This window comes from Balaenoptera acutorostrata, chromosome 9 (assembly GCF_949987535.1).
Source record: "Balaenoptera acutorostrata chromosome 9, mBalAcu1.1, whole genome shotgun sequence".
Classification (NCBI taxonomy): domain Eukaryota; kingdom Metazoa; phylum Chordata; class Mammalia; order Artiodactyla; family Balaenopteridae; genus Balaenoptera; species Balaenoptera acutorostrata.
In genome coordinates this window covers 67,625,358-67,648,236 of record NC_080072.1, presented here as the reverse complement: position 1 = coordinate 67,648,236, position 22,879 = coordinate 67,625,358, and the positions used below count along the sequence as shown (strand labels likewise).

The 22,879-nt window shown below is 36.7% G+C and overlaps 1 protein-coding gene and 1 long non-coding RNA gene across 6 annotated transcripts in view; one reads left to right on the top strand and one right to left on the bottom strand.

The window, feature by feature from the left end:
- The window catches only part of GRM5 (glutamate metabotropic receptor 5), a 539,179-nt gene that overhangs the window by 277,863 nt on the left and 238,437 nt on the right, over nt 1–22,879 (top strand). The window lies entirely within an intron of this gene.
- LOC103017033 (uncharacterized) overlaps nt 5,608–22,879 on the bottom strand; it is a 251,473-nt gene continuing 234,201 nt past the window's right edge. For all 3 annotated transcript variants that reach the window (XR_009009248.1, XR_009009251.1, XR_009009249.1), the window contains one exon: nt 5,608–5,900. This is a non-coding gene — a long non-coding RNA (uncharacterized LOC103017033). The remainder of the gene's footprint in view (nt 5,901–22,879) is intronic.

Genomic DNA, 22,879 nt, shown 5'->3' with positions numbered 1-22,879 from the left:
TCCATAGAGGAGATTTGTCGATTCTCTCTCATTTATTAATTTAATCAATTATTTATTTACACTGTATCAGTGTGAACTTGTGGCTATTTATTTTATACTTTACATTATAATCTAATAATACTTTTTTGTTGCTCAAATTGTCCTGCTTTGTCCATTGGGAGTCCTTTCAGTTGGCTCTTGTGCCCCTTCGATATACCCCCGTCAATTTGTGTGTGTGTGTGTGTGTGTGTGTGTGTGTGTGTGTGTGTCTGTGAGCACTTCCTAACTTTATCATGGTATTACAGTATGCTCCAGGCTCATCTTTAAATATTTTCTGCACCTAGAATCAGCCATGTCTCCAAGCAGCCCTTGTTACTTGTGTTGGAGAATGGTGATAGAAATCAAGATCTGGATGCTAGGTGCGCTCATTACTACCAGGCTGTTTCAGCCACGAAAGCAAAGAAATGTATGTGTGTATACTAAGCTGTGTATATACATATCTATAAACATTTCTATGTGTAATTATCTGTATGTCTATTAAATTAAACATGAGTTCTTATTGATGTCTCCAGTTCTAATCTATTACATAGGGATCATTATAGCCTCCTCACCTTGCTGATCTATAAAATCCCTCCCCAACAGTGAGAAACCAGGCTTCCATCATCTGCTATCCATTTACTTAATTCTCAGTTGAGGAATACTTATATATCAGTATCATCATACTTAAGTCATATTCCCACAGTAAACAGCTTCACTGGCTTCAGCACAGTACTTCTGTGCAATTCCTTTTGCCTTATAGGCTCCATTTATTTCCAAATATACTTGGGCCAGTACCTCCTTCAGTGAGGTTGTTTCATATGCTTTTAATAAAGTCAGATACTCTTGTTACAGTCTGCATTCTTTCCTGGTATCCCCAAAATCCTAAATGGTTTTTTATTAAATTGTTTGCATTAAGATTCACTTTTGTTTTATCAATTTCTATAGATTTTTGACAAAGGCGTAAAGGCATATATCTACCAATATAGCAGAGGTCCGCAAGCCCTGGGCCGCAGACTGATACCAGTCCGCACCCTGTTTAGGAACCAGGTTGCACAGCTGGAGGTGAGCAGCGGGCGAGTGAGCGAAGCTTCATCTGCCGCTCCCCATCGCTCACGTTACCGCCTGAACCATCCCCCCAACCCCCGTGGAAAAATTGTCTTCCATGAAACTGGTCATTGGTGCCAAAAAGGTTGGGGACTGCTGCAATATAGGATCATACAAAATAGTTTCACTGCCCTAATAATCCCTTGTGTTTTATATATTCATTCCTCCTCCCTTCCCAAACCCTTAGCAACCACTATACTTTTGGGTGTCTCTATGGTTTTGCCTTTTCCGTAATGTAATACAGTTGAAATAACATAGTATTTAGCATTTAAGACTGCTTTGTTTATTGGCAAGTCATTTAATGTTCTTCCATGTCTTTTCATGGCTTGAAAGCTGATGTCTGTTTATCACTGAATAATACTCCATTGTATGGATGTACCACAGTGTATTCATTCTCCTATTGCAGAACATCACAGTCATTTCCTATTTGGGGGCAATTATGAATAAAGTTGCTGTAAACATTTGGCTGCTGGTTTTTATGTGAATTAAGTTCCCAACTCAATTGGGAATAAACCTAGGAATACAATTGGATCATATGGTAGCTTTGTAAGAAACTGCCAGTCTTCCAAAGTTTACTATTTCACATTCCCATCAGAAATGAATAAGAATTTCTGTTGCTCTACATCCTCACAAGCAGTTGGTATTGTCAGGTTTTTTTTGTTTTTTGTTTTTTGTTTTTAATTTTAACTATTCTAATAGGTATGTAGGGGTATCTCGTTATAATTTACAATTCTCTGCTGACAAATGACGTTGAATATCTTTTCATATATTTATTTGCCAACTGTGTACCTTCTTTGGTGAAGTGTCTGTTCAGGTCTTTTGTCCAGTTTTTAATTTGGATTGTTTATTTTCTTATTGTTGAGTTTTAAGGGTTCTTTGTATATCTTGGATACAAATTCTTTATCAGATATGTCTTTCAAATATTTTCTCCCAGTATGTGGTTTGTTTCTTCGTGCTCTTAAGAGTGTTGTTCAGAGAGCAGAGTTTTAAATTTAATAAAGTTGAATTTACCTTTTTTTTTTGTCCATGGATTATGTTTTTTTGGCGTTGTAGCTAAAAACTCAGTGCCAAGCCCAAGATCACCTAGATTTTCTCCTATACTATCTTCTAAAAGTTTTATATTTTTGCCTTTTACATTTATGTTTATGACCCATTGTGAGTTAATTTTTGTGAAAAGTGTTAAGGTCTGTGTCTACATTCATTTTTTAAATGGGTGTCCAGTTGTTGCAGCACCATTTATTGAAAAGATAATCTTCTCTCCACTGAATTTCCTTTGTTCTTTTTCATAGTAAGTTGTCTCTATTTGTGTGGGTCTATTTCGGGTCCTCTGTTTTACTTCATTTATCTGTGTGTCTATTCTTTCACCAATACTATGCTGTTTTTATTACTGTAGCTTTATAAGAAGTCTTGAAGATGGGTAATGTCTATCCTCCAACTTTTTTCTTATTCTTCACTATTGTGTTGGCTCTTCTGGGTCTTTTGCTTTTCCATACAAAATTTAGTATCAAATTTTTAATATCCACAAATATCTTGCATACAGAGGCTAAAACTGAAGGGACAGAAAAAAATATTCCATGTAAATGGTAACCAAAAGTGAGCAGGATTGGCTACACTTATGTCAGATATAATAGAATTTAAGTGAGAAGCTGTCACAAGAGACAATGAAGGTTACCATGTAATAATAAAAGGGTCAATTAATCAGGAAGACATAACAATTATACTTTAAAACAACTATGTGTGTGTTTTTTCTGCATCAACTGATATGATGATATGATTTTTCTTCCTTAGCCTGTTGATGTGATGGATTACAGCACTTGATTTTCAAATGTTGAACCAGCCTTGCATACATGAAAATCATCTGGCTGGGTAACTTCTTTTCCAGGGGAAGGTTATTAATTATTGATTTCATTTCCTTAGTAGTCATAAACCCATTCAGAAATACTTCTCCTTGCATAAGCTTGTGTGAATTTTGGTAGTTTGTATCTTTCAAGTAATTGGTCCAGTTCACCTAAGTTATCAGATATGTGGGCATAGAGGTGTTCATAATACTCCTTTATTATCTTTTAATATCTATGGTATCAGCAGTTATCATCCTGTTTCATTTCTGATATTAGCAAGTTGTGTCTTCTCTATTTTTTATTGGTTAGCTTGAATAGATGTTTATAAAGTTTAATAGTCTTTTCTAAGAACCAGCTTTTAGTTTCATTTATTTTCTCTGTTGAGTCTTGCTTTCAATTTCATTGAGGTGCACTAAAATTTTATTACCTCTTTTCTTCTGCTTTCTTTAGATTTAAATTCTCTTCTTTCTTTGGTTTTGAAGGTAAAAGTTTAGGCTACTGATTTTAGATACTTCTTCCTTTCTAGTATGTGCATTCAATGCTATTAATTTCACTCTAAGGTCTGCTTTTGCTGCCTCCTTCAAATTTTGATATTTCATTTTCAAAATATTGTTTTATTTCCCTAAGATTTCTTCTTGGACATATATATGGGAAACATCTGACACTGTACTCTAGCATGTATCTACACTCTTGGAAAGAGTTTTGATGTCTTAACTTTTCATTATCAAGAAATGGGATGCCAGTTTAGGGGCCTATGGTTTCAATAAGAAACAGAAGGTGAATACAGATGGAATTTTCTCATTAAAAATATTAAAGAGGGTATCTTGCTTATAGAATCACAGTGTTACACTGATGGTACATTTAGTATGTACCATCACTTTAATCTCTAAATTTCAAAAAATGTATAACATTTTTTAAAATTCTGCTTCAATTGGATAATCTCTGTACCTAAAAATTCCAGGGAAAATATAAGTTCTAAAGTGTGTGGTTAACAAAGTTTGCAATTTCCTGGCTAGATTTCTTGACTTCATTATCACTTTAAAATTTTTATATTGGCAACAGCAACCGTAATTCTCCTTCATTCTCAAATGCTTATATGCTATATATTTTCTCTGCTTACAATTAGCTTTGATGTGTGAATGTACAGAAAATGGTTATTCTAGCCATATAACAAGAGATCAGGAATTCTGGAAATTTATTGTAAAGTGCATATAATAAGACTACTTATCTCAAAGAGTTTTTTAAGAATTAGAGGAAATAACACCTGAGTTGAGGTGTTTGTTGGGACATGCTAAAGAGGACAAAGAGGAGGGGAGGGAATCTGAGGATTAGCAAACTCACTGCAAAGGCTGGAAGCAAGGGGGGGCCATAATGGTCAACATTTATTGAGTGCTTACTGTATACTAGTCTCTCAGCAAAGGGTCATTTCTTCTAATTCTCAAACAACTCTTTGAGATAAGTAGTCTTATTATATTCATTTTACAAATGAAGGAACTGAGACACAGAGAGGCTAGAAAAATTGCCCAAAGTCACATAGGTAGTAAATGGAGAAACCAAAACTTGTTTAACCTAAGCTAATGCCAGAGACTTACCATTTGATTATTTTGTCTCCACAGAAAATGAAGATCAAAGGTTAACTGAAATGCTAGAACCAAGGAAGCAATCTAGAACAAGGGTTCATACAGGAGTATATGTCAAAAAATAGAAAGTCAAATCACAATGGTTAATTAGAACTTTGGAATATTAATTCAGAAAACAGAGAATAAAGCAAGGCGGGTGATCATAGGTCATCCAGGAAACAAAGTCAGGAAGCTGTTTTCTATCCCAGACATAAGTAATCAAAGAAGCTTCTCAGTGAAGTGTCCCTGTCTGGCTAACCCTGGCCACATTAGTGATAATTCCTCATCTTACCATACCAGAGACATCCTGACTACACTTCACAATGAAAACTGGTTTTACCAACTTTTGAATATCAAATAAGTATTAAATAATATTAATAAATGATTCTTAATACTTTACTAGGTATGATTATGATATTATAAAATATATATTTTTAAAATATCTATTAGAAATAAATACTAATGTATTGCAGGTAAAATGCCTTGATGTAAAGGATTTGCTTTAAAATACTAGAGCAAGAGAGAGAGAGTTTAGGAGAGACAAGATGATTGGCAACATTTTGAAGAGTAATGAAGCCTGTGATGGATAAATGGGGATTCATTATATGATCCTGTCTCTCTTTGTATATGTCTGAAACTTTCTGTAAGTAAAAGGTTAAAAAGAAAAGTGGTTTCATTTCAAGATTTTATGCTTATTGGTGATGGAGTTGGGTAATTTTATCTCAAACAGTAGGTGTCTGTTCGACAGATTTCAATTCAGCAAGGTAACTTGAAATGAAGTCTTATTTAACATATATTAAAACCCATTAAGCATATCAAACTTTGTAGCTAAGAATACCCATTTTTGATCAAGGCAAGAAAAATACAATTACTTTTATGATATTTGAATATTTTTGAGGTCAAATTATACAGAATTTTTATATGCAAGACTAAAAAGAGGAAAAGGAACATTTTTGAAAAATATTATTTCCTTCAAATAGTCTGCTTCTAATCCCAGTGGGAAACCAAAATAAGGAGAACTTAAAATTTCAAATCACTTAATTCAAGGAAGTTTCCCTTCAAGCTTGTTTCTCAAAATGAATTTGATTTTATTCTGAATTTAAATCTGTACCTAAATTTTATTAGTCCTTGCCCTTGGACCACTGGTGTCATTAAGTACTCGTCTACTTAGAGTTTTCCATTTTGGTCTCCTTAGCGGAGGAAGATCTATCTGCTGCTTCTATATTTTGAAGCATTTTCTTAATTTCTGTTGCCTTCCCCAGGGACTAAGGCTCACTGTCACCGGCTCTTCCTCTAGACTGGATTCTGGGTTGTGCAGTACCTGCAAAGGAGAAAATCAGTTGAGAGAAATGTGGTATGAGAGAGATGAGGAAATGAGATAAAGGTTACAAAACTTTTTAAACAGAATCATTTGGGAGATCCAGTCAGTTGAAGTCAGTTGGCTCCTGTTCCCATCTATCGTACAAAGGTTGGGATGTTTATAGACAAAGTTGGGTCCCAGGTCAACTGGATATTATCAGACCCTTATGGTTTATCCATGAACCACTTCCTCTAGACCTTGTAAGTGTGCTTCCCTCTTGAAGGCCTCAGGAGGTTCTCAGCATGGGAAGAAACTAACTAAATAAAAAAGCCAGGGTTGAGGGTGGATGCTGGAAACCCTTTGCCCAGAGCTTGCCTATAGCAGCCCTTTGCCACCAATATCACTACTGATATGGGATGTGTCAGCAGTATGTGCAGTACCATCCTTGATGTTGAGGAGAATATAAAGAGGTATCCAAGCTTGCCATCTTCTTGGGGACACAGGGCCGGCACAGAGCAAAAATCCTTGGAAAGGTTTGTATAACAGGATATATAACAAGGTCAAGGTCCACATGAATTATTCAGACTGAGAATGTTATGGGAATTCAGTGGAGATTTAGGGAATGTCAAGAGATATGAGCAATAGAGAAGCAAAAACAGGGGCTTTGGAGCCTATAGACCTGGATATTAAATCTGGCTTTGCCACTTCTTGAGCATGTAACCTTGTGAAAGTCACTTAACCACTCTGCAATGCATTGGTTTTTTTATCTGCAAGGCCTGATAATGGTTATACTATCAGATATTAATAAAAGTAAATTGCTATTATTATAGAGCCAAGCATATAGTTGGTGTTCAGTCAGTGGGGGCCAGCATTATTAATCAATGTAGTCTAGTGGACTTGCTTAGTTCTAAATTGGCATGTAGATATATGACTATTCTGGGATATTTTGAACTTACCCTGTCTTAAAACCCAACGGTCATCAAATGCTTGCATATTATTTTTGAGATTTAGAAAGTGTCTCTGATAGAATTGTTATGGGTTGATTTCTGGGTCAAGAATAAACAAATTCCTGAGACTGGAGTCCAAGCCTCTCACTGGCACTGGTTCATCAAATGGACCAGCCATGATTCCATTCCTGCAGGACAGCATGGAGTGACAGGATGGGCTCTGCCACTTTTCTGAAGCCTTAGTTTTCTCTAGTGTCCTGGGACAGTGACACCTGCCTTTCAAGGCTTATATGGGGATTGAATGAGCGGGGTCTGGGAAAAGCATAGCAATGTGTATTTTTCTGCGATAGATACTTAATAATTGTTAGTTTCTTCCCTCCTCTTCCATTCCCTATTTCTGGGCTTCAGTTGCAGAAGCTGTAAAATGAAGGGGATGGATTTTGTAACTTTTAAGGTCTCCACCAGCCTATAACTCAATGGTTGCTGAATATCTACTTACAGCAAAGGTGACCTTGTCATAAATAATGGTTTGCTGCGCAGAATGTCTGGCTGTTAATGTCTCTCTGTCTGTTTGTAATGCATTGCTATTAAGTCTCAGTATCATTTTTTCTTGTCCTGCCTTTTTTTTCCCTCTAGCCTTTCATTAGTATTATTCAGTTGGGAATATTTAATGTAAATCAAATTGCTTTCATTGCACTTTCTACTAGGCTGTGGTGCAAATTTATTTATCTAACGATGGTCCTAGATTTATAAATTCAGACCTTAGTAAATGGAGGGTGCATGATTATTCTCCTTTTGTAATTATGATATAGAAGAGAATTTTACTAGCATGTTTCACATACTAATGTTCATTTGACAGACCTGCAAATAGCTCCGTTGTTCACCAGCTTTCAGTATCATTTCAATCTTTTCTTGAAACAGCTTTGAATTTTGCTCTTGATATTTGCCTAACTAGTCAATGTAAGCTTCATTACCATTGGCAATTAACTGCAGTTCCTTCCAGCATGTATAGTCAAATCAGTGTGTGTGGCCAATCATCTAGAATAAATTAGAAGTATCTGCTGCTTTGGGGGCTACAGTCTGCCATTTTTGGTTAGTGATTAATTGTGGAAAATTGTTGTTAGGTTTCTGATATGATGCAATGTGATTTTACTTTCCTTACATCTCTTCCAGACAGGCTGTTTGGTTTACTTGTAATTTGCATCCTGGCAAAATGGCCCAAAGCCTATACTAAGGCTTTACAGTCATATCCCTTTCACTGTCACTGAATCCTGCAAGCCTGCTCAGACTGGGGGAGCCCCCAAAATGAAAGAGACAATGTCCTAGAAGAGGTCACCATTGAGGGTCATTTTGGGAAAGGCCCAGGCTTTGTCATTTCCAATCATCCTGAGTGTATCCAGCAGTGGAGAGGCAAACTGTTTAGCATAGGAGGTAAAGTGTGCAGATCCCAGATGTCTGGAAATCAAGGTGGGGTAAAGATCTAACAAACTCAGGTTATCAAATTATCATCTGCCCACTACTCTCCTTTCTCCCCCAGAATCCTGTGTGCCTCTAAAAAGCTCCTGTTTTTTAAATCATGATCTCTATTGTGTACCCAGATTATGTGCCCAAATTCTGTGCCAGTGACAGCTTGGGTGATTATTTTCTGTTGGGGTTTTCCTCAGAGCTTTGCACATTTACTTACCTATCAGAGTCCTATGGGGAGGGTGAGATGGTTCCTAACCCGCTTCCCTGAATACCTTAGGTCTGATGTCATAGCCCATGCAAGGGCAGATATGGAGTTTATATAAAAGTCTGGTGTAATGGGTGGCAATCTCTTCATGAGAAGCAGAGCTAAGGAGAGTTTTCTATTTTTTTTTTTAACATCTTTATTGGAGTATAATTGCTTTACAATGGAGTGTTAGTTTCTGCTTTATAACAAAGTGAATCAGTTATACATATACATATGTGCCCATATCTCTTCCCTCTTGCATCTCCCTCCCTCCAACCCTCCCTATCCCACCGCTCTAGGTGATCACAAAGCACCGAGCTGATCTCCCTGTGCTATGCGGCTGCTTCCCACTAGCTATCTATTTTATGTTTGGTAGTGTATATATGTCCATGCGACTCTCTCACTTTGTCTCAGCTTACCCTTCCCCCTCCCCATATCCTCAAGTCCATTCTCTAGTAGGTCTGCATCTTTATTCCCATCTTGCCCCTAGGTTCTTCATGACCTTTTTTTTTTTTTTTTAGATTCCATATATATGTGTTAGCATACGGTATTTGTTTTTCACTTTCTGACTTACTTCACTCTGTATGGGAGTCTCTAGGTCCATCCGCCTCACTACAAATAACTCAGTTTCGTTCCTTTTTATGGCTGAGTAATATTCCATTATATATATGTGCCACATCTTCTTTATCCCTTCATCTGTCGATGGACACTTAGGTTGCTTCCATGTCCTGGCTATTGTAAATAGAGCTGCAATGAACATTTTGGTACATGACTCTTTTTGAATTATGGTTTTCTCAGGGTATATGCCCAGTAGAGGGATTGCTGGGTCATATGGTAGTTCTATTTTTAGTTTTTTAAGGAACCTCCATACTGTTCTCCATAGTGGCTGTATCAATTTACATTCCCACCAACAGTGCAAGAGTGTTTCCTTTTCTCCACACCCTCTCCAGCATTTATTGTTTGTAGATTTTTTTGATGATGGCCATTCTGACTGGTGTGAGATGATATCACTGTAGTTTTGATTTGCATTTCTCTAATGATTAATGATGTTGAGCATTCTTTCATGTGTTTATTGTCAATCTGTATATCTTCTTTGGAGAAATGTCTACTTAGGTCTTCTGCCCATTTTTGGATTGGGATGTTTGCTTTTTTGATATTGAGCTGCATGAGCTGCTTGTAAATTTTGGAGATTAATCCTTTGTCAGTTGCTTCATTTGCAAATATTTTCTCCCATTCTGAGGGTTATCTTTTCATCTTGTTTATGGTTTCCTTTGCTGTGCAAAAGCATTTAAGGTTCATTAGGTCCCATTTGTTTATTTTTGTTTTTATTTCCATTTCTCTAGGAGGTGGGTCAAAAAGGATCTTGCTGTGATTTATGTCATAGAGTGTTCTGCCTATGTTTTCCTCTAAGAGTTTGATAGTGTCTGGCCTTACATTTAGGTCTTTAATCCATTTTGAGTTTATTTTTGTGTATGGTGTTAGGGAGTGTTCTAAATTCATTCTTTTACATGTAGCTGTCCAGTTTTCCCGGCACTACTTATTGAAGAGGCTGTCTTTTCTCCACTGTATATTCTTGCCTCCTTTATCAAAGATAAGGTGACCATATGTGCATAGGTTTATCTCTGGGCTTTCTATCCTGTTCCATTGATCTATATTTCTGTTTCTGTGCCAGTACCATACTGTCTTGATTACTGTACCTTTGTAGTATAGTCTGCAGTCAGAGAGCCTGATTCCTCCAGCTCCGTTTTTCTTTCTCAAGGTTGCTTTGGCTATTCGGGGTCTTTTGTGTTTCCATACAAATTGTGAAATTTTTTGTTCTAGTTCTGTAAAAAATGCCAGTGGTAGTTTGATAGGGATTGCATTGAATCTGTAGATTGCTTTGGGTAGTAGAGTCATTTTCACAATGTTGATTCTTCCAATCCAAGAACATGGTATATCTCTCTATCTATTTGTATCATCTTTAATTTCTTTCATCAGGGTCTTATAATTTTCTGCATACAGGTGTTTTGTCTCCTTAGGTAGGTTTATTCCTAGATATTTCATTCTTTTTGTTGCAATGGTAAATGGGAGGGTTTTCTTAATTTCACTTTCAGATTTTTCATCATTAGTGTATAGGAATGCAAGAGATTTCTGTGATTAACTTTGTATCCTGCTACTTTACCAAATTCATTGATTAGCTCTAGTAGTTTTCTGGTAGCATCTTTAGGCTTCTCTATGTATAGTATCATGTCATCTGCAAACAGTGACAGCTTTACTTCTTCTTTTCCGATTTGGATTCCTTTTATTTCTTTTTCTTCTCTGATTGCTGACGCTAAAAATTCCAAAACTATGTTGAATAATAGTGGTGAGAGTGGGCAACCTTGTCTTGTTCCTGATCTTAGTGGAAATGGTTTCAGTTTTTCACCATTGAGGACGATGTTGGCTGTGGCTTTCTCATACATGGCCTTTATAATATTGAGGAAAGTTCCCTCTATGCCTACTTTCTGGAGGGTTTTTATCATAAATGGGTGTTGAATTTTGTCAAAAGCTTTCTCTGCATGTATTGAGATGATCATATGGTTTTTCTCCTTCAATTTGTTAATATGGTGTATCACGTTGATTGATTTGCATATATTGAAGAATCCTTGCATTCCTGGGATAAACCCCACTTGATCATAGTGTATGATCCTTTTAATATGCTGCTGGATTCTGTTTGCTAGTATTTTGTTGAGGATTTTTGCATCTATGTTCATCAGTGATATTGGCCTGTAGTTTTCTTTCTTTGTGACATCTTTGTCTGGTTTTGGTATCAGAGTGATGGTGGCCTCGTAAAATGAGTTTGGGAGTGTTCCTCCCTCTGCTATATTTTGGAAGAGTTTGAGAAGGATAGGTGTTAGCTCTTCTCTAAATGTTTGCTAGAATTCGCCTGTGAAGCCATCTGGTCCTGGGCTTTTGTTTGTTGCAAGATTTTTAATCATAGTTTCAATTTCAGTGCTTGTTTTTGGTCTCTTCATATTTTCTATTTCTTCCTGGTTCAGTCTCGGAAGGTTGTGCATTTCTAAGAATTTGTCCATTTCTTCCAGGTTGTCCATTTTATTGGCATAGAGTTGCTTGTAGTAATCTCTCATGATCCTTTGTATTTCTGCAGTGTCAGTTGTTACTTCTCCTTTTTTCATTTCTAATTCTATTGATTTGAGTCTTCTCCCTTTTTTTCTTGATGAGTCTGGCTAATGGTTTATCAATTTTGTTTATCTTCTCAAAGAACCAGCTTTTAGTTTTATTGATCTTTGCTATCATTTCCTTCATTTCTTTTTCATTTATTTCTGATCTGATCTTTATGATTTCTTTCCTTCTGCTAACTTTGGGGATTTTTTGTTCTTCTTTCTCTAATTGCTTTAGGTGCAAGGTTCAGTTGTTTATTTGAGATGTTTCCTGTTTCTTAAGGTAGGATTGTATTGCTATAAACTTCCGTCTTAGAACTGCTTTTGCTGCATCCCATAGGTTTTGGGTCGTCGTGTTTTCATTGTCTTTTGTTTCTAGGTATTTTTTGATTTCCTCTTTGATTTCTTCAGTGATCTCTTGGTTATTAAGTAGTGTGTTGTTTAGCTTCCATGTGTTTGTATTTCTTACAGATTTCTTCCTGTAATTGATATCTAGTCTCATAGCATTGTGGTCAGAAAAGATACTTGATACGATTTCAATTTTCTTAAATTTACCAAGGCTTGATTTGTGACCCAAGATTTGATCTATCCTGGAGAATGTTCCATGAGCACTTGAGAAGAATGTGTATTCTGTTGTTTTGGGATGGAATGTCCTATAAATATCAATTAAGTCTATATTGTTTAATGTATCATTTAAAGCTTGTGTTTCCTTATTTATTTTCATTTTGGATGATCTGTCCATTGATGAAAGTGGGGTGTTAAAGTCCCCTACTATGATTGTGTTACTGTCAATTTCCCCTTTTATGGGTGTTAGTATTTGCCTTATGTATTGAGGTCTCCTCAGTTGGGTGCGTAAATATTTACAATTGTTATATTTTCTTCTTGGATTGCTCCCTTGATCATTATGTAGTGTCCTTCTTTGTCTCTTGTCATAGTCTTTGTTTTAAAGTTTATTTTGTCTGATATGAGAATTGCTACTCCAGCTTTCTTTTGATTTCCATTTGCATGGAATATCTTTTTCCATCCCCTCACTTTCAGTCTTTATGTGTCCCTAGGTCTGAAGTGGGTCTCTTGTAGACAGCATATATATGGGTCTTGTTTTTGTATCCATTCAGCCAATCTATGTCTTTTGGTTGGAGCATTTAATCATTTACACTTAAGGTAATTATCGATATGTATGTTCCTATTACCATTTTCTTAATTGTTTTGGGTTTATTATTGTAGGTCTTTTCCTTCTCTTGTGTTTCCTGCCTAGAGAAGTTCCTTTAGCATTTGTTGTAAAGCTGGTTTGGTGGTGCTGAATTCTCTTAGCTTTTGCTTGTCTGTAAAGGTTTTAATTTCTCCATCAGATCTGAATGAGATCCTTGCTGGGTAGAGTAATCTTGGTTGTAGGTTTTTCTCCTTCATCACTTTAAATATGTCCTGCCACTCCCTTCTGGCTTGCAGAGTTTCTGCTGAAAGATCAGCTGTTAACCTTATGGGGATTCCCTTACGTGTTATTTGTTGTTTTTCCCTTGCTGCTTTTAATATTTTTTCTTTGTATTTAATTTTTGCTAGTTTGAGTAATACTGTCTTGGATTTATCCTGTATAGGACTCTCTGTGCTTCCTGGGCTTGATTAACTATTTCCTTTCCCATACTAGGGAAGTTTTCAACTATAATCTCTTCAAATATTTTCTCAGTCCCTTTCTTTTACTCTTCTTCTTCTGGGACCCCTGTAATTCGAATGTTGGTGCATTTAATGTTGTCCCAGAGGTCTCTGAGACTGTCCTCAATTCTTTTCATTCTTTTTTCTTTATTCTGCTCTGCAGTAGTTATTTCCACTATTTTATCTTCCAGGTCACTTTTCCGTTTTTCTGCCTCAGTTATTCTGCTATTGATCCCTATTGAGAATTTTTAATTTCATTTATTGTGTTGTTCATCATTGTTTGTTTGCTCTTTAGTTCTTCTAGGTCCTTGTTAAACGTTTCTTGTATTGTCTCCATTCTATTTCCAAGATTTTGGATCATCTTTACTATCATTATTCTGAATTCTTTTTCAGGTAGACTGCCTATTTCCTCTTCATTTGTTAGGTCTGGTGGGTTTTTGCCTTGCTCCTTCATCTGCTGTGTGTTTCTCTGTCTTCTCATTTTGCTTAACTTACTGTGTTTGGGGTCTCCTTTTCGTAGGCTGGAGGTTCGTAGTTCCCATTGTTTTTGGTGTCTGTCCCCAGTGGCTAAGATTGGTTCAGTGGGTTGTGTAGGCTTCCTGGTGGAGGGGACTATTGCCTGTGGTCTGGTGGATGAGGCTCGATCTTATCTTTCTGGTGGGCAGGTCCACGTCTGGTGGTGTGTTTTGGGGTGTCTGTGGCCTTATTATGATTTAGGCAGCCTCTGTGCTAATGGATGGGTTTGTGTTCCTGTCTTGCTAGTTGTTTGGCATAGGGTGTCCAGCACTGTGGCTTGCTGGTCGTTGAGTGAAGCTGGGTCTTGATGTTGAGATGGAGATCTCTGGGAGATTTTTGCCGTTTCATATTATGTGGAGCTGGGAGGTCTCTTGTGGACCAGTGTTCTGAACTTGGCTCTCCCACCTCAGTGGCACAGCCCTGACACCTGGCTGGAGCACCAAGAGCCTGTCCAAGGAGAGTTTTCTTGAAGCAACGTTTGCATAGCAAGCTTCCTGTTTTTATATGTCTTTTCAAGCATTGCAAACAGAACATCGAAAAGATACCTGCATTCCCATGTTTACTGCAGCATTATTCACAGTAGCCAAGGTATGGAAATAACCTAAGTGTCTGTTTACTGATGAAAGGATAAAGGTTATATATATATATACACATACACAAACACACACACACACACACACAGTGGAATATTATTCAGCCACAAGAAAGAAGGAAATCCTGCCATTTGTGACAACATGGATGGACCTTGAGGGAATTATGCTAAATGAGATAAGTCAGACAGAGAAAGACAAACACTGTATGATGTCACTTACATGTGGAATCAAAAAAAGCTGAATCCTTAGAAATAGAGTAGAATGGTGGTTACTGGGGGCTGGGAGATGAGGGAATTGGGGAGATGTTGGTCAAAGGGTACAGACTTGAAATTAGAAGATAAATAAGTTCTGGAGATCTAATGTACAGCATTGTGATTACAGTTAACAATAATGAGTTATATACTTTGAAATTGCTAAGAAACTAGATATTAAATGTTCTCACCACAAAAAAATGATAATTATGTGACTTGATAGAGGTGTTAGCTAATGCTATGATGGTAATCATATTACAGTAATATAAATGCATCAAATTACCATGTCATATACCTTAAACTTACACAATGTTATATGCCAATTACATCTCAAAAATTTTTTAAAGAGGCAAAACAAAAGGGTTGATGGACTTCGTGGAAGAGCTAAGGCCTCTCCAGTAGAAACTGAGTGCTTCCTCTTCACCTTTCTTCTGCTTCATCTATTCTGATTAGGGGGAGGGGTTTTATGATGACAGATCTTCCAAATCTTTGTAGAAGCAGTTCTCAAATTTCAGTGTGCATCAAAATTCCCAGATGGGCTTGTTAAAAATGCATTCCTCACACCCCCAGATTCTCAGTTAGAAAGCCTGAAGTAAGGATAAGAATGTGTCTTTTTCAAAAATTCTTCAGGAGATGCTCAGATGGGTGTTCCAGAGGGGTCGCACTTGGAAAGACTTTCTCTATATGATGCTACTACTCCCCCTCCTCATAAACTTTCCATAGAGACGACAAGGTAGATAGATAGGGAGTTGCTAAAAGAGAATATCAGACTGTCCATTTCAAAGTATAAGTTGCTCCTTGGTTAACTGGCACATGGAAGGATTTGGTATATGGAGAGAATGCTGGATGAGACGTTAGAAACCTTTATGCCAGACTTGGCTCTACTTCCTAACTTTTTCTTCTCTAACCATGAAGTTTTCGGGCTCCTTTAGTTTCCTCTTCTGGGAAAGAAGGATTTTAATGATATCGTTTCTGCTTATCTCACAAAATTGTTGTGAAGATCAAAAGAGATAATGGTTATGAAAGTGCTTTGTAAAGTATTATGCAAATGTAAATAATTATTATTATACCTTGTCTAGAATTAGAAATGATCAGAGATTGAACTCCATGGCCGCCTAGATCTTTTGCAGCTCTAATCCCTGTTATTAGGGAAGGGGTTACACAAATGTCATTCCATGCCATGCTTGACAGCTATTTAAGGGTCTGTAAATATGTCTGCACAGCTTAACCTTCCTTCCATTTCACCATAGCTGAACATGCTCATCAGAGATGGTAGTGGTGGGGGCTTGATGATGTTCTTTCACTGAGGTGGTCATCTTGCTTGCTGGGCCACTTCATTTTTTTAATGTCTTTGCATTTATAACAAGCGTGTACTTCTGTGGGTGCTTGTCTCAATTTCTCAGCCTCGATTATCCTCACAGCTGGATCTATTTCCTCCATGAAATCTTCTCTTAACCCTCCTACCCAGACACACCACCACAAGTTTGAGTCTCTGTTCCCTCCTATGTGCACTCTGTGTTTATTACTGGAGCACTGCCTCACTAGAATATGAATTTTCTGAGGGTGTAGATCGCATCTTGATCATGGTCTATTCCCTGTGTTTATGCATGGCTCACTGTAGGCACTTGATATAGAGTGAATGCATGAATGTAAGAAAAAATGAATGAAAGAGCCCCATCTATAGGTTCAACTATATCCAGTTCTTGAGTCATTTCCTGGCAGATTCAATAAGAAACTCAGCAGTCTCAGCCCCACCAAAAGAAATTTAGTGTGAAGTCTAATCACCCCAAGCCAAACTCTGGCTGTGAAATTACTGTGCCATGACACCTACCAGAAACAGGTGCCTTGAAGGTTGTGTGGTTTCCAAGTTACAGTGTTCCTTTTTCTCCTCCTGTGCTGGCCCAGGTGTGGGACTGAAATTTTGCTTTCATTCTCTACTCTCTAGTGTGCCTAATTGCTCGCCTGATATTTCAGACCATTGATCTCATCTAGTTTTGACTAGCCTTATTTCTAGACTTGGATATTAAGTCTTTTCATCATAAATATCATTGAATTACTTATCACTGAACTCCTCTTAAGTGTAAGTGGTTGCTGCCTAATTTCCCAACTCTCGGTCTGCCTTCTAGATTTGACTGATTAACTGCCACCGGTGTAGCCGTTCTCACACTCTGCACCCAGGTACACACTCCTGATCAGTTACAGCAATGAGCCTGGTTAAGACAGCACAGCAGGAAGATACTACCAATAGAACAGATTTGGGACATGATGAGACCATCCCCTGTTGTATCTCTGATTGCTTTACCATTCTTGCTAGGATCTGCCTGTACAGCTAGATGTTCATCCTCCAACTTGCCAAGTCCCTCACCCTTGTGAGCAAATTCTGCCTCTTGGTCCCATGATACTGAGATCCTAGCAGGCCTTATGCACTTACTGACCTTGGCTACAGACATGTGAATGACAAGAGAGAGAAAAAGAAAACTCCTCCTGATTCTCACCAAGCCTTATTAGAGGAAATGTAGTATTTTGGTTAAAAGCATGGGCTCTGGAGCCAGACTGCTGAGATTCTAATCCTAACTAACTCTGAATGACTTGGGCAAGTTATGTAAGTTTCCTGTGCCTCAATTTCCTCATCTTTAAATATTACCTACCTCATAGGGTTACTTTGAAGATTAATGAGTTGAAATGTATGGAACATTCAGAACAGTACCCATCTGAATCCTAACCATATAGTCTCTAAAAATATATGTGCTGCTCCAACATATATTTAATTCTATTAAAAATATTAAGTGGAAAATATTCATGAATAAATAATAGAATTAAATAATTGAATATGAGTAAATGAGGGATGAGGTGGAAAGATATTCCTCATGGTAGAATTTGAATTAGTGAGTGTTGAAAGAGTGATGAAAATAGAAAAAAAAATCATCAGCTGGTAAACATCATAGTAATAATTGTTTCAGGCAAGTATCATCAGTGGATGCTAAAATTTGTGTGTTAAAGTAATGAGAAATAGGATATTTTCATATTCTGAAAGCATCTCTCTACAATGTACTTAGCTATTACCAAGGAGAAAACAGTAACTTGATATCAGAGAGGCCAGACAAAAATCATCTTAACCAAGTGATGAACATCAAAATGAACATCATTAATGAGACATATCAATATCATGTACCTCTTGATATGATTCCCTAGGAGGGATCAAAATAACTTCTGTGGTATTCTTACCAAAAGTATGCAATCTAAATTTAATCAGGAAGAAATGTAGACAAACCCAAATTGAGCAATATTCTACAAAATGACTGGCCAGTATTCTTCAAAAGTGACAGCCATCAAAAATAAAAGAAGACTGAAGATCTGTCTTAAAGGAAACTTAAGGTGACGTGACAACTAAATGCTGTATACGATCCTAGATTGGATCCTTGTCCAGAGAAAGGTCTTTAGTGGAGAAATTGAAAAACGTTGAAAAAACTCAGTAGACTAGTTATCAGTTTAAAATTGAAGTCAATTCCCTGGTCTTGAAAATTATACTTGCTTATGTAACCTGTTACCATTTGGGGAATCTGGGTGAAGGTTACATGAGAATTATTTGTACTACTAGGGGGATTTTTATAAGTCTGAACTTATTTACCATATGCCAAGAAGGGTACTAGTTCTACTTCTGTGATAGTTACATAAAGCAAACATAGGGGTTTATACTCTAGGAACTAACAGTCTAGTAAAAGATATAAAATGACAATGTAAAAGGTTCTAAATGCTATGAAATGTTTAACTCTATGTGAAGGTTAGAAATAAAGAGATCTTTTCTAATGGGAATAAAAATACTTCATGAACAAGGCAGCATTTTAGTTGCACTTTGAATGATATCTGGAATCAAAACATGTAAATTTAGGAGAAGAAGGGAAGTCTCGGTGTAACAGTGGCATTACCAAAGAGCCAAGAGCAGGTAATTTCAGTGAGACGTTTATTGTGGAGCATGGGGAATTTGTAGGAGGTAAGTGGGACGTGGGTATTAAAGTTTCATTGAAAAGGGTCTTGAAAACAGTGACAAAATGTAATTTCATCCAGTCGTCAATAAGGAGCCATGGAAGGATTTTGGACAAGATGATGTCAAGATCATTAAGTAGAGAGGTACAAGGGTGACTGTGTTATGAGGTGGAAGTGAAGATCATGGCATAAAACACTGACTACTTTATGTTATTTATTTATTTATTTTGCATTTTAAAAATTTATTTTTTATTGAAATATAGTTGATTTATCAATACAACTTTGTGTTAGTTTCAGGTGTACAGCAAAGCAATTACACCTTACAAAATATTGAGTATACAAAATATTGAGTATAGTTCCCTGTGCTATACAGTAGGTCCTTGTTGTTTATCTATTTTATATTAATATATAGTAGTATGTATATGTTAGTCCCAAATTCCTAATTTTTCCCTCGCCCCCCCCCCCCCAACTTTCCCCTTTGGTAACCATAAGTTTATTTTCTATGTCTATGAGTCTGTTTCTGTTTTGTAAATAAGTTCATTTGTATCATGTTTTTAGATTCCACATATAAGTGATATCATATGATATTTGTCTTTCTCTGTCTGACTTACTTCACTTAGTATGATAATCTCTAGGTCCATCCATGTTGCTGCAAATGGCATTACTTCATTCCTTTTTATGCCTGAGTAATTTTCCATTGTATATATGTATCAATACCACATCTTCTTTATCTACTCATCTGTCGATAGACATTTAGGTTGCTTCCATGTCCTGGCTATTATAAATAGTGCTTCAATGAACATGGGAGTGCATGATATATGCCCAGGAGTGGAACTGCAGGATCATATGGTACAACATTCAGAGAAGGAAAAGTAGTCTGCAGGTATGAGCATTGCTTTCTTAACTGTGAAATAGTTGCTCATGTTTAAATTGACCAGTCAAGAATTGTGAACTCAGAGATCTTCACATTTGCAGAGGCAGATGGTGGAATTGAAAAAGAGTCCTCTTATGAGCAGCTCTATCACTAATACATTTGCTCCTCAGCTATCCCAAACAATATATGGGGCAGTTTTAAGTAAAGGCTTGGAAGTGGATGAATATTTTATTATAATGCAAATTTAGGGAAGGCAGCCCGTGAAATGCAATTCAGGAAACAGAGGACACCATGTTACTGAGGTTCTGTCCATTGATTTCTCTATAACGTTTCTTAAATACCCATTTATTGCACAAATGTTGAAACATAATACTTAGGTTACCAGCTTTACATTATATAATGTCTTTTTATACTCTATTCTTACGTTTTATATTCAGAAGAGATTTTATAATTATGCTAAAATACAAATAATAAAATGATAATACTATAAAAATACAGAAACATGAGTTTAAACATTTCAAAAATGCCCTGTGATTTCAAATGTTAGTAAAACTAACTAAAATGTTAGTTTGCTTCAAAACTACTCTTTGAATAGCTGAATTTTTAAAAATCTATTTCCACTAGATAAAATTTCCAACTTTCTTCATTCTAGTTTATTCATTTTCATATGCAAGTTTCAAAAATATTGTAATTATGAATTCTGCGTACCACTTTTTATCACTTTAACATTTTAAAGATTTTTCTGTGTGTTATGCTTTTTCTTATATATTGGTTTCAGTGACAGCAAAATATTACATCATGTAGCTAAACATATTTACCTCAATCATTTTACTGTCACTGGAGATATAGGTTATTTTTACTAATTGTTATAAGCAGTGCTAGAACAAATACCATTGTGCATGTAAATAGTTTTTTCCTAAATTAAAAAATATTAAGTATTTAGAAGTATCCACTTCTAAAGTGATGTATGTTCTAGTTCCTAAAAGTAAAGTTGGTTTATTTAACTGATCAAAAAATATATGGCATTTTTGCAATTGGATTAATTCATGTAATTTAATTATCAATAATAATTAATATTGTTCAGTTTGATGGAAATTATTAAAATAATGAATACATTTGTTCTGAAGTCCAGAGAAGGAAATCTTCCAAAGATATGAAGCAAATTCACACAAAAGATAGGAATGTAAACTAAGGTTTCTACTTCTTGTTTAACCTTTCTTTCAAAACATTTGTTTAACTGCATACCATGAATCAAAATCATCATTGCTGTCTCTTGGATACTAGGATGAATAAGACCATCTTTGCCCTCAAGAAGGTTACAGCCTATGGTGGAAAATGAGCAAGAACATTCATTGTTAGTGTAGTAAGTTCTATTGGAATAACATACCCAAGTATCATTTGACAATAATTATTAATATCAATTTGAGTGTTTGGTATTAGATTCTTGATGTGTGATTTTAATCCTCATAATAATCCTATAAGATATAAGTAAAATTAGGCCCATCTAATAGACAAGGAAACCAAGAATTAGAAAGGGCAAGTAAATTGCCAAAGGGCAAGTCAATAGTCAAGATTCAAACCTAAGTTCATGATTCCAAATTCTCTTTTATTATTGAAAAACCAGCACTGTTGTGACTTGTGTAATTTTTTTAAATTGAGGTCTAATTGACATATAACATTATATTAGTTTCACATGTATAGCGTAATGATTCAATGTTTGTATACATTGAAAAATGATCACCACAATAATTCTAGTTAACGCCTGTCACCTTAACATAGTTAAAAAAATTTTTTTCTTATGATGAGAACTTTTTTTTTTTTAATTTATTTTTGGCTGTGTGGGTCTTCGTTTCTGTGCGAGGGCCCTCTCCAGTTGTGGCAAGCGGGGGCCACTCCCCATCACGATGCGCGGGCCTCTCACCATCGCGGCCTCTGTTGCTGCAGAGCACAGGCTCCAGACGCGCAGGCTCAGCAGTTGTGGCTCACGGGCCCAGCCGCTCCGCGGCACGTGGGATCCTCCCAGACCAGGGCTCGAGCCCGTGTCCCCTGCATTGGCAGGCAGACTCTCAACCACTGCGCCACCAGGGAAGCCCTGATGAGAACTTTTAAGGTCTGCTTTCTTAGCAACTTTCAAATGTGCAATACAGTATTGTTAACTAGAGCCATGACACTGTGCAGTATATCCCCATGAGTTACTTGTTTTATAACTGGAAGCTTGTACCTTTTGACCCCCTTCACCCATTTCTCCCAACCCCACCCTCTGCCTGTGGCAACTACCAATCTGTTCTCTGTATCTATGAGCTTGGTTTGAAAACTAGCATTGTTGATTAGAGTATTATAACTCCCCAAATAAACTTTGAAATATAGGTCCCTAATTCCTTAGAGTTTCTCGGGGAAAGTAACAAATCCATTACATTTCTCCTGTGCCCTTTTTTTGCAATTGGGTCATAGTTTTTCTTTGCCTGGCCCTGCACTGTCCAGTTGGTGTGTCAACCATATTAATGCCGTGGCACATTGAGAAAAATGGTAATGTTTTCCCCGCATAATGCATACACAGATGGCTGCAAGTGTCTGGCTCGTGCTCTGCCCAAGGCTGAGAGGGTCCATATCTCAAGATGAGCCAACCAGCATACCTTAGGGTGACCACTTTCACTTCTGAAAGTGCCATTAATAATTATGCCAGGACAACAGGCTTAAATCCAGTCATGCTGGGCAAACCAAGACTGTGGAGACACTAATTATGCAACAGCAGTTAGAAATTCTGGTCTGTATTGTTTGTTATTAGTAGAAGGAAAACAAAAGTTTCCAATGAAAATACTCCTGTGTCAAAAGCAAACACTAGAAATTCTCCCTGAATTAAAACCAGCGTCTCTGGTAGTAGCTCGTTTGTATAGTTACCTTTGTTTGAAAGGTTCATGGACATAGTAACTAACCGTGCAATTTGGGAATTACATAACTGCTGCTCCCATTTATAAAGCTCCCAGATATAACTTCATAACATTAAAAATATTTTCAAGCTGAATTTCATTTAGTCTTTTAAAATCTGTTAAAAAGGAACATGTATCCTGTAGTATAGCTTGATGTTAAAGAAGATTAGAGACTAAAATCATGACAAGATGCCCCCCACCTTTTAGTTTCCACACACCTGGAATAAAATACCACAAGGCGTTCTGTACAAGTCTCTCATGTAGCTCTCCTCTTGTTGACATGCCTCGTATGATATGCCTCTATACTCCCATATCAGTATAGACGACAGATCACTACACGTGAAATTAAAAAACAGTGATTCTTGCTTTACCAGTTATAGGCATTGTGAAATATCTGAGGCTCAGTCTTT